Raw genomic sequence first — 11203 nt, 5'->3', positions numbered from 1 at the left:
ATATAATATAGAGATAATATAAACTTTATGCAAAAATTGAACTAGATTCAAATTTAAAAATAATTTTGTTGGACTATCGAAATAATTATGTGAGACGCTCAAGCGAGACTGCAAAAAGTTTTGATATTCTAGCAACCAATTTGAGTATCCTAAAATTATTTTGATAGTCAACAAATTTATTTTCAAATCTATAACTACACTGAAAGAAAAGTGGTATTTGTGACTGCAATTACATCAGTTGACACAATTATTAACTTTATTTTTAATTAGTACTGTTATAATGCTATAATTAATTACTGTTATAATAACCTTGTGCGTTTATAGTTTTACCAAGTATGAACAAAATTTACTATAAGTTATAATTTCAAATATTATAAAATATTATAATAAATCAAATATTATAATTTAAAATATTAAAAAATATCAAGATATGGATGTGATAGAAATTAAATAAACATTCTATATGACAAATACAATAACTCTAGTGGATATAACTATACTTTTTAAACATTTACGTAATAACCATTAGCTATAATTTGCATTAAAAAACTAAATATATAGTTGGCCCCGAAAATAAATTATAGTTAAATTATAATTGCAACCATTTTTTCTACGTAGCTAAATTTTTGGATACTTTAAAAAAATTGTTTTTTATCCGTGTCTCATTTTATTAAATAGTTCTGTTATTATTTTATTTAGTTTCTCGTTTTTAAATTCTCGATGAACATTAAAACTGTCATTCGGATTTCTTTAATGTTCAAATCGCATTAACGAATCATATAGCCAGAATTTCAGGGCCGAAGAATTTCGCGTTAGCGACGCGATATCGCGGGAAAAAAAAATCGTGAAATGGAACCGACAGCCGGATCGGTAAGCCGGACAAGATCGACGACCTCCTGAGGGCAAAATATTCCGCGCCGCCGCTCCCGATACGCCCCTGCACTTCGGGCTGTGATTAGCACCCAAGCGTCAGTGCATTTCGAGAACGAGCGTGCATAACGCGTGCACGATGCACACATAGTTGCATCCTCTCGCGAGGGGAGGCCTGCCTCTCTCGGCGGAGCCGCGCTTACGACAGAATTGCAACGAGACTAAGACGCTCTTGCGCCGCCGCCGCCGCCGTCAGATTAAAAGAAATCCCGCGCCGCAATTTCCGTTTCGAATCGGGACGCCCAGGCGCAACCATAGCGTCGACTACTCGCGGATACTCGAGAACCCGAGTTGTCATTCGAGAATCTCAAATGTACTAGTGACACATTGTAGCCGTGACGCGGAATCGGATACGCTCTGCATAGTTGTCATCTCACGTACTCGACGTTATCGCTGCGCGATCGATCGCGCGCGTTTTTGTCGTAAGAAAATTTAGATCCGTAAGACTGTAACGATCCGAACTGTCGACTCAAAAAATCCGAAATCCGAGCGAGGGATCGACGACGGCCGCTCACCGATGTCTTTTAATTGAATTCGCTGTGCTGAGAGCACGGTTGCTCTCCTCCTATCAATTATATAGTAGGTCGACGGGCACATCTAGCATTCATTGCGGGATCGGTTTGCGCAACGCTCGATTTATGGAGCGAGCACGCGGATCGAGTCCTGCTTCGATCAGGACGGAATTATCGCGACGGACCATCTCGCCGATCGCGCGTGTGTATGTCGCCGGATGGGAACGTAACGATGCAAAACTCACCGCAGAGTCCGGACGTCGATCCATCGACGAATGCGCTACGGCGAAGATTCCTGTAAAGAAATAAGAAACTCGTTAAAAGGACGAAGAAAATAATTCGTTGACATTACGTAAATAATAAATTTCTAAAATCTACACTGTGAGACAAAAAATCCAAATATTAGCAAGCAAATGTTACTTGTGACGTTTTCTACGATATTTCTCGCTTATAAAAAAAAAATTTGATTGTGTGATGACTAAATAGACATTTCTGTGAAATATGTCTAATTTTTCTTATTAACGGTTTATTTGCTGGAATAAAATTTTATTGTGCCACATTTAAATAAAGATTTACTTCAATGATATTTTATGTCCCGTAAATAAATTTCTAAGCAACTCTTTCTCAATACATAAATTACGTTATTCGACTTGATTTACGTAGAAATTTTAGGAAATTGTCAATTCTCAAAAAATAACGTATCTCTACAGAATTATCTAGTTGCGTTACTAAAGTTCGTTTAATCAATGCTTTTAGAGTACTCGAGATAAGAAGTTCTCAAAATATACGTTCCTTGAGCTTATCTGTATAATTAAAAACAGTTTCCATTTTAAAGGTAATGCAAGTTTCAAGAGCTCCAAATTTATTGCAATTGGTAAACATTTCGTAAAAATCAAAATGTATCAATTGAAAAAAATATTGAAATGGATTACTTTTGTATAAAAAAAAGAAATGGTGTCTCATCTCAACGTGATACTTAATCATATTGGAAATTGACTTTATACCAGAGACTTTTGATTCATAACAATTTCATTTATGTCAGCAGATATTTTCTGACAATCGGGATGTAGTAACTATCAAGTTGATTTATTTAGATTGAAGTCAGACAAAGATAAAGAGAGAGAGAAAGATACATGCAGACTGCTCGAAATGGAGAACAGAGAGGGAAAGGGGGAGAGAGGAAAATAAAGTAAGAAGCGAGGATCTTTGGGGTACCGCAGCCAAGCGGAGTCTGCGAATCCGCGCTACGTTAAACTCCAAAAGAGTTCCTCAGCGACGCGCGGCGCATCGCGCGTTAACGGGATCGGGAGTTACGTTGAACCGGTTGTGTGCACCCGATGTCCTTAGGCGACCGCGGGTGGTGGTAGCCTCGTATGTAGGTCTTCTCCTGCGATTGGCCGAGCCGCGGCGCGCCGGCCTGGCGGATAAGACCCACACCGCGCCGCGCCGTGTCTGTCCGGGCCCCGACTCACCGAGCCGGACTCACCTGTTGCACCTGGCTCGCCGTGATCGCGTACCGGAACCGACTCGATGAATTCGGCTACGGTGGCTACCCCGTTCGGCCGGTTCTCAGAAACCACGGCCCCTCGTCGAATTTCGCATTTTGGGGAACTTGCCAAACTATAGATTTCGAAAAAAAAAACCTGCTCGACTTTCTCTTTTCCGAGAAAGCTAATAGAAATGTCGCGTATTCGAGCTTGGAGTAAATACCAAAATTTGCATAAAACGTGTAGCTCTAGTTTTAACTTTTGAAACTTTGGAGACCTCTGAAGCTTTCGCTACTAAATCTCTCTCTATCCCTATCTCGAAAGGATCTTAGAAAGGATTCATAATATCATGTATCATATAATTATATTTCTCGAAGAAAGACTTTGTATTATATTTGCGTCTTCACGTGGAACTTGGAAGTTAAGAACTTTTAAGCTTGATATTACCGTTTAAAGATTTTTTTCTCACATCTTTGTTCTTGTGTAAAAAATAGAGTGGCTTTAGGCGAAGATTTATTGCTATTTTAAATCATCAAAATCTCTTTTTTATATCGAGAAAAAAATGTCTTAGAACTAAAATTTTATTTTACTCAATAAAATTATTTACTCGATGGGTCCCAATAGCTTATTTACTTGCAGTCAAGTTAAAATTTTCTTACTTAAAATATGTAAATAAAATAAAAAAATAATTTTTATTCAAGTAATTTTTTCTTGCAGCACTGGAAAATGTTTACTATTAGACCATTTTTATATTCAAGATAATCAGATTTTTTGTCTGAGAAAACAATTTAATTGTTTAATAATATTATTAGTTTATTTATAAATCATATTTAAATGTAAAAAATATAAAAATACAAAATTATATACTTAAAGTAATGTGTCTATTTAATTAAAAGTATTTTTACTTTAATTAGAACAAACAAATACTTGCATTAAAACATATGGTTTAAAAAAAATGTATTTTTTTCTCTCAGTGTAAAAGCTTAAAAATTTAATTCATGAATATTCTTTCTCGAATTTTGACGTCTAATTTGAAATACAATAATTTTCGAATCATCGCAGTGATGACTCTGCGATGACTCTGCGCTCCTGCGTTTTTATACGCGTAATCAACAAACAGAAGATACAAGATACAACCGAATACTCGTAGTTTCGTTAACGAGCTTCAACAAAATACATATAATATCACACGGATATAATAATCGCGCAACGATATTAGTGCGACCAAGTGAATTAACGACCACAAAAGGATCTCCGAATGAGCCGTTACCGTTATTAAGAATATCCACATCCTGTTCCTTCATCTGTGATGCCGAAATCGTCATAGAGACGTCATGTCATTCAGAAATCAAATAGCAATGATTTATTATTTTAAAAAATAATTGAAGAAAACAATTTTTTAATTATATTATACCTTTATAACAAAATTAATAAGTTGCAACACTTACTGCAATTATAATTCAATCGTTTTTAAAATTTTACTAACATAATTTAATTTGCAATAAATTTGATTTTTAGTATAAAATAAAAATTTTCTTTACAGATTTAATCCAAGGAAATTTTAAAAATTAGCTTTATTTAAACTCTTAAACTTTAAATTTTATTGCAAGTATAACTGTTGTATAGAATCCATAAACGTTTTCCAACATACTATAAATAAAATTGAATGCTAATAAAATATTTCACGAGTCTCGACTAGAGAAATTGCGTTGGCCAGTTATGTCGATACTAAGTTATCACTTATTGGAACAGTTTTCATCTTATCGTCGTCGAGTCATTCGTTTTTCCGCTTGGCTTCGCGCTGATTGCAGTTATACCGGGTGTGCACGTGTTACGCGGGACGAGGGTGGGTTGCTGGAGAAAGAGAGAGAGAGAGAGAGAGAGAAAGAGGGAGCGAAGAGGAGGCTTAATTGCGGCATCTCGGCGCACGTGCAGACGTCGATAAGCGGCGCATCCTTCTGACATCATCGATCAGAACTCGTCGACTTTTTCGTTTTCACCGCGCGGTGCTTCTTCCGCACGTTCCTACGCTCCATCATCCGCGCGGCCTGCATCGCGGCGGCGGCCTTGGAAAAATACCACCGCCGCCGCCGCCGCCGCCACGTTATTAGTCAGGCTTTCTTTCTCCTGCCATTTTTCCGCGATCGGCCGGCCGGCGCGAATCAATCTCCCAGCGATCAAAACTTACAGTCTCGCTACAATGAGATCCACATTTACAACGTGAATCCGGATCTGTCGGAATGTAGGTTTCGACGGTAAAAAAGATACTTATCCGATTAACCCTGGAATCGGAACCGCGGCCTGCGAGTACATAAATCCCGCAAATCTCGAGAGTTTTTCAAAGTAAAACTCGTCTTTCTTTTCGTTCAATAAAAATGAAAATTGCGTTGCAACAAATCCATTTAATTTTTGTGTGATATATTAATAAATAAATTTCGCTGCCGATTCTCTCTCTTATCGCGTTGCTAACATCTCGGCGACAAAAGAAAGCATCATGAATCACGCGAGTGCGAATGAATTCCGTGAATAAGCAGAGTGTATAAATTGTTGCCGGTCGATCGATTACTTATGCGTATTGCGTTTATGTTATTCATTTTACGTGTCTCCACAATCACGCGAGATAAAGCAAACTTTTCTCCACAGATGTACCCGATTCGCGAGATGTAAATACAAATTGATAGTTGTCGGTTTTACAGATAATACTTCGTCTTAGATACTATGAGTTGATAAATCATAACGGATAAATCTTATCAGAGAGAAGAGATATAAAACCGCCTATGAAAAAAATAAGACAAAAATTTTAATAAAATTAAAGTAAAAATCAGAATTTAATAATTCAATAAAAAATATTGTAATTATACGCGTACGCATAAAAATTGTTTCAAAAAAGTTTTTCTAAAATCATGATTAATATGATTAATCATGATTAATCATATTAATCATGATTTTGGACACTCAAATTTCCCTTTGAAAAAAGAAAAAAAAATATTTTACATATAAATCTTCTAAAAAAAAAAAAAATAATTTTGCAATACTCTTTTAGCTGTTGAATTTTTATTTTGGCGTGACCTTTATTTTTATTTTATTTAAAATTATATATATTATATTGTCAACAAGAATAAAAATAAGAAAGATTAGAGAAAGTATCGTAAGAAATTGAAAAATTAATACAAACAACTAGTACAAAATGTACGCTGGACAGTATGTTATTAGTGGTACCATTACTACTACCACAAGTACTACTTTTGCTACGCTCTCTATTAATCAATTATCCTCCGCTGGCAAGCATTCGCGATGTGATTGATAATCCTAGTTCTTCCTTCTTCTGGATGAACTCGATGAACATGTCTCAACCCCTCGTTCAAGTCTCCGGCGGCAGTAGGTCGGAGCGCCTAGGCTCAGGCCGAAAAGCCACGTCCTTGAAGTTGCATCGGCGGCGAGTCAATTCCCCCGCGTTGCGCGCGCGCGCGCTCGCGCGACTCGGCGGGCCCCGTGTTCGTGGGGCCCGATGAAGTCCCGGGCTCGTGTTAGTGACACGTGCAGCGTACGGAGAACCGCCGGTTGGAGAACCTTTGTGCGCGTCGACGAAGAGGAGGGCGTCGCGCGGTGGCGCACGAAGAAGGGAGGGTGGTGAACGCGGGGCCCCGGGAGGAAAGGGGTACCCAAGTACCGCTATACCTGGGTTGCCCGAGGCGGAATACATACCTACCTACCTACCTAGTACGTGTCTCCTCTCACTCTCTCGCTTCTGCCGTCTGTCCCTCTTTGTCTTGCCCTCGCGTTCGATCGCTTCCCTCCTCCCACCTCCCACCCTCGGGCTCCATCAAACCCCCCTCGTTGCTCGGGCCCGCGCGAGCTATACCGCTGGAAGTCCACGCCATGATGCACGCCATAGAGCAACAACGGGGACCGTCCAGTGGTTTGCTTTACCTCGCCGACGACGCGCGTCGCGACGTCGCCGTCGTCCTCTTTCTTTCTTTTTTTTTCTTTCTTTCTTTCTTTTTCTCTCCACATCGTCTTGTCGCCCGCGCACGCAATCCTGCCGAGAGAGTTCATTCGTCCTTTCGGTTCTTGGCCAGTCCTCGAAGCTAGGATCTTCGATGAGGTCGCCGAGATCATCCGAACTTGTGTGTCGAGAGATTTGGGAAGTTTACATTTTTCATCATCGATAAATTTTTAGAACATTAGACTTTCGATAAATTGTTCTTTTCGAATTCTCGAGTGATCAGTTGAAAAATGTTTTATAGCGTGTTTCTCGGTGTTTGCAGTGAGGATCTACTTGGACATAGTCGACATGAGAAGTCACGCCAATTCCTTTGAATTGGCGGATCAAAGGAATGAAGTATTCCGTTCTACTTTTCAAGGCGTTTACTTTTATCTATTTGTTGTTGAAATAATTATAACAATCATTATTTTCCAAAAATTTCTAGAGTCATTACGACATTGAACTGACGTACCAAAGAAGAGAAAGAAACTGAAGAAAGAACGCTCCCTTGTGAGTTCTCTGGGCATCGGTTTGCCAACTCTGGCGAATCATTTCGCTATCAAAATCGATGGTCATTATCGTTATCGAAGACAACGTCGCGACGACTTGAAGTTGGTAGACTAAAGATCATCGGACGATCGTAGTGGCGAGGTGGAAGAGGACGCCGCGAAGAGAGCTCTCCTTCTCCTCGAGTGCTCACTTACCCTACCACTTCCTCCTACTCCTCCTCGTCCTCCTCCTTCTCCTCCTCTTCCTCCTCTTTCTCCTCGTCCTGCTGCACCACCACCATTGCGCTTACAGTCGTTCGGTCGCCGGCGAGCAATACGGTTTACGGCCGCGTTTACGACAGCGTCCACGAAACAGCTGGTACCACTGGTAGCTGGTTGCATCCGGTGGTTGCAGATCACTTCGACAACTTCCTCGGAAAGACCGATTCCATCTGCTCCAGCTCGCGAGAAAGTCGAGACAGTAGAGACACGTGGACTACGACAGTGTTAGACTCGCCCTCGCTATATATCAAAATTTCGTGGAACGTATTCGCGTAAGTGAGAGTGATATATCCGCGCTTCTTTCGGGGTTTTGGCCTTTCAGAGACACGACGTAGCTCGTGAGTCGATTATCGAGGATTCGGGTTCGATATATCGCGTCTCGCGCGAGTGCTGAAGAGAATAGCACGAATAGCGTTGAAGAGAGTCAGAAATAAATCCGGTTCCATCCGGTGGAAGGAGCCAGAATCCGTTAATTTAAATATCGAACAGTCAAGATTTTTACAGGCTAAAGTTCCAAAATGTTGGGACCTACGTTCTAAAAACTTGAAAATTATAATCTGTGTTATAATTTAAATACTCAAGAATCTTGACACTTTGAAGAGCAAGAGATTCGTTGCAACTTGAAAACTCGAGAAAAATGTTCTACAGAATCGGAATTGGGTGCATCGTGACCTAAGACTCTGAAGAATCAGGCTTACTACATCTCACAGATCTAGAGAGCCGATACTCTTTCTATATTCAATACGGAATATATTACAGCTTGAAGGTTCGAGTCATCAGTCATCTATTAGTTTCTAAGGAAGTTAGAAGCGATAGAGAGTCACAAGTCGTATGGCCAGGACATCGACGCATCTGCGTGGATACCCGTGCAAGGAACGTCAAGCCGCGACGATGCCTCGCGTCGTCCAGGATGCGTTTGTGCACCACACGAGCCTCTATCAGTGAACGACCTCTTCCGGATCAATCGCACGTTCGACCGAGCGCGTTATAAGCCGTTCGAGGAATTTCCGGAGCGACCAGCGTAACCTCTTTGATCCTGGAAGACTCAACCGACTTGGTCTTCGAGGGGCTAACCTGGCAGAGATCTCTTCGTCTCTTCTATTCCCAGAGGTTAGTCACTCGCTTCGTTCCGGTATCGTACACACGCGTGTGGGCAGTAGAGTGTGGGTACGCGCTCTCGGTGCAACGGATTGCCCGTGTGTGCGTGTTGCGAGTACGAGTGTGCACGAGCCTCGTGCAAGTATATATTTATCCGCGTTGCGAAAGTGCAGCGAGCTGCATTATATGCGGCCAGCGAGGTGTGAACTTTTTCGGTGATCGAGCCTCGTTGTACGCCGCGATCGATTCAAAGGAAGAACGGATGAGACTCCATTTTCGAAATTCAAACGTCGCGCGTTTCTCTCGAAAGTTTTAATTTTACACTCGTAAAACAAGCAAGTCTTTCAATGATAATAACAATGAATTCACACTTCGGAGGAATGGATTCACGCCGGTGAACATACTGCGTATTTTTCTCGCACAGACACATATTCCCTGTGTTTTCTGAAAGATCGCAGGATTGCGGAATAACATTCCTTCCAAGATGATTGATTTGATCATTAGGAATAACTGTTATTGCTATGGTAAATCGTAACTATGAAAGTCGCGGAGTAAAGCGGAATCCCGGGACGGATAAAGACGATCTACGCGGTTGACGCGTAATCACGGATAGAGCCGTATAACATAGCTTTGTCGATCGCGGCCGAGTACGCGCGCGCGCGCGCCCGTTCCGGATGCGTGTAATCTTCGCGGAGTTACACGCGGCTTAACGACGACGACGACGGACGGCGACGACGGTGGAGGTGTCGTCGCCTCTTTCGCGCGCCTGGAAATCTTCGCGATGACGCAGCCTCCGTGCTCCATCCGCGTCGAGGAAGATTCATCAATCGCGCCGGAGAGATTATCGCCCACGATGTCCGACGTTTCGAAAGGAAATTACGCGCGGCTTAAACTAGGTTCAAAAATACGAACCCTCGGAATTTTTATTCGTTTCGCCGTGAAGAGCTAGATGAGAGAAAGAGAGAGAGAGATGACGAAACCGCCACATCGTCGCCGATAGTTTCGTGACACCCTGTAAAAGCTTATCGCACACCGCTGATCGCAATTAATGGAAATATTTTCAAGGAAATCGTTACTTAACAGCAAGTTCCTTGAAAAGTTGGTGTGATACGTATTCGCACGCTTATTTTCGCTGGAAAATTACGATACGATGCAAATGAGCGCGCGGCGTGGCGAAGGAGAAAGTGCGCGATCGTGATTATCGTCAAAATTGCATTTTTCGTGCGCGCATCTCACTGAGCAAACACGGAAATTATTCTCAACGCGATACACCAAGCAGAACTCAAGCAGAAATTTATGTGAAAATAATAAATCCTAAAAATAAGTTTGAGCATTAAATGAGCAAACAATTAATTATTGATTAATCAATTTATGCTCAAACCTGATTTGTATCATATTTATGCAATGTATAGTATATAAACAAAATTATATTATTCAATTACATTATCAAAAACAAACGTGTGAAATTATTGCTCCAGGATGATGAAAAATAAAATAAGTTTAATTGGATTAATCGATTAGATTAATCGAAAAAGTGGTTCATATATGTCAACTAATTTCTCTCACTTTTCGTATGTATCTTTTTACTTTCGTTAGCGCGTTTCGCGAAATCGGTTAAATCGGCTCTCGCTTAAAATTGACCACAATGTATCCGTTCTACGTGATGAATCGCCGCTGCGGTGGTGGCGGCGGCGGCGGCAGCGGCGTTGCGGCCTACGAAACAAATAATTGGTGAAAAATTCCAGCTGTTCATGATACCGCGACCACGCCACGGTATTAATTAACTATAAAATTGCGATAATGGCGAACGTGTCGCGCGTATGTTGCGCGTGTTAGACCGTTCCGCGTGTCACCAACTAAAAACTGGTCATGCATATAGATTCCGCGTGGATTCCTCCAGATATTTGAAAAATCAGGGACGCAAGAATGTAAAAGTGTGACACTCGGAGGCGATAATTACAATCATTATCTAATCTTCTCTTTTTAGATAAACCGCTCGATGATGAAATGATAGTAAAAACAAGTTTAAAGGAAATTAAAGAAAAAATAACACATTTAGTGTTTTATTAAGAAACTGCAAATTTAATTTTATGAAAGTTTGGTTCAGAAATGAAAGATTTGCTTGTGTGTAAAAGACGGTAAACATTAAAGTTTTTTTGAAATTTTCTGTTCCTTCTCTTTATTTTATAAATGACAATGGCCCATGTTCTTGACTTTTATTGATAATTTATATTTATTATATATTTCCAAGATTTTGTTAACTTTGTGTAATCTAACTCTTTCAATCTCCGATGTAATTTAAACATATACATATATATTATTTTTAGCTTTTATACCCCAAAGTGGAGGATAACTAATTTTGCAAAAGTTCGAATCGAATTTCTAAAAAAAGATACCTAATAAACCGGCCAGAGTCGCCAG

General features: G+C 40.5%; 1 protein-coding gene across 1 annotated transcript in view; it reads left to right on the top strand.

Annotated features, from left to right (window-relative positions):
* Nucleotides 1–6795: 6795 nt before the first annotated feature.
* LOC105199564 (zinc finger E-box-binding homeobox 1) overlaps nt 6796–11203 on the top strand; it is a 46742-nt gene continuing 42334 nt past the window's right edge. The window contains exon 1 of the mRNA XM_011166717.3: nt 6796–8794. The gene's annotated coding sequence lies outside the window, so the exon portion shown is untranslated. The remainder of the gene's footprint in view (nt 8795–11203) is intronic.

Source organism: Solenopsis invicta, chromosome 13, assembly GCF_016802725.1.
Source record: "Solenopsis invicta isolate M01_SB chromosome 13, UNIL_Sinv_3.0, whole genome shotgun sequence".
In the NCBI taxonomy this organism is placed as follows: Eukaryota; Metazoa; Arthropoda; class Insecta; order Hymenoptera; family Formicidae; genus Solenopsis; species Solenopsis invicta.
This window is presented reverse-complemented; position numbering and strand designations above follow the sequence as displayed.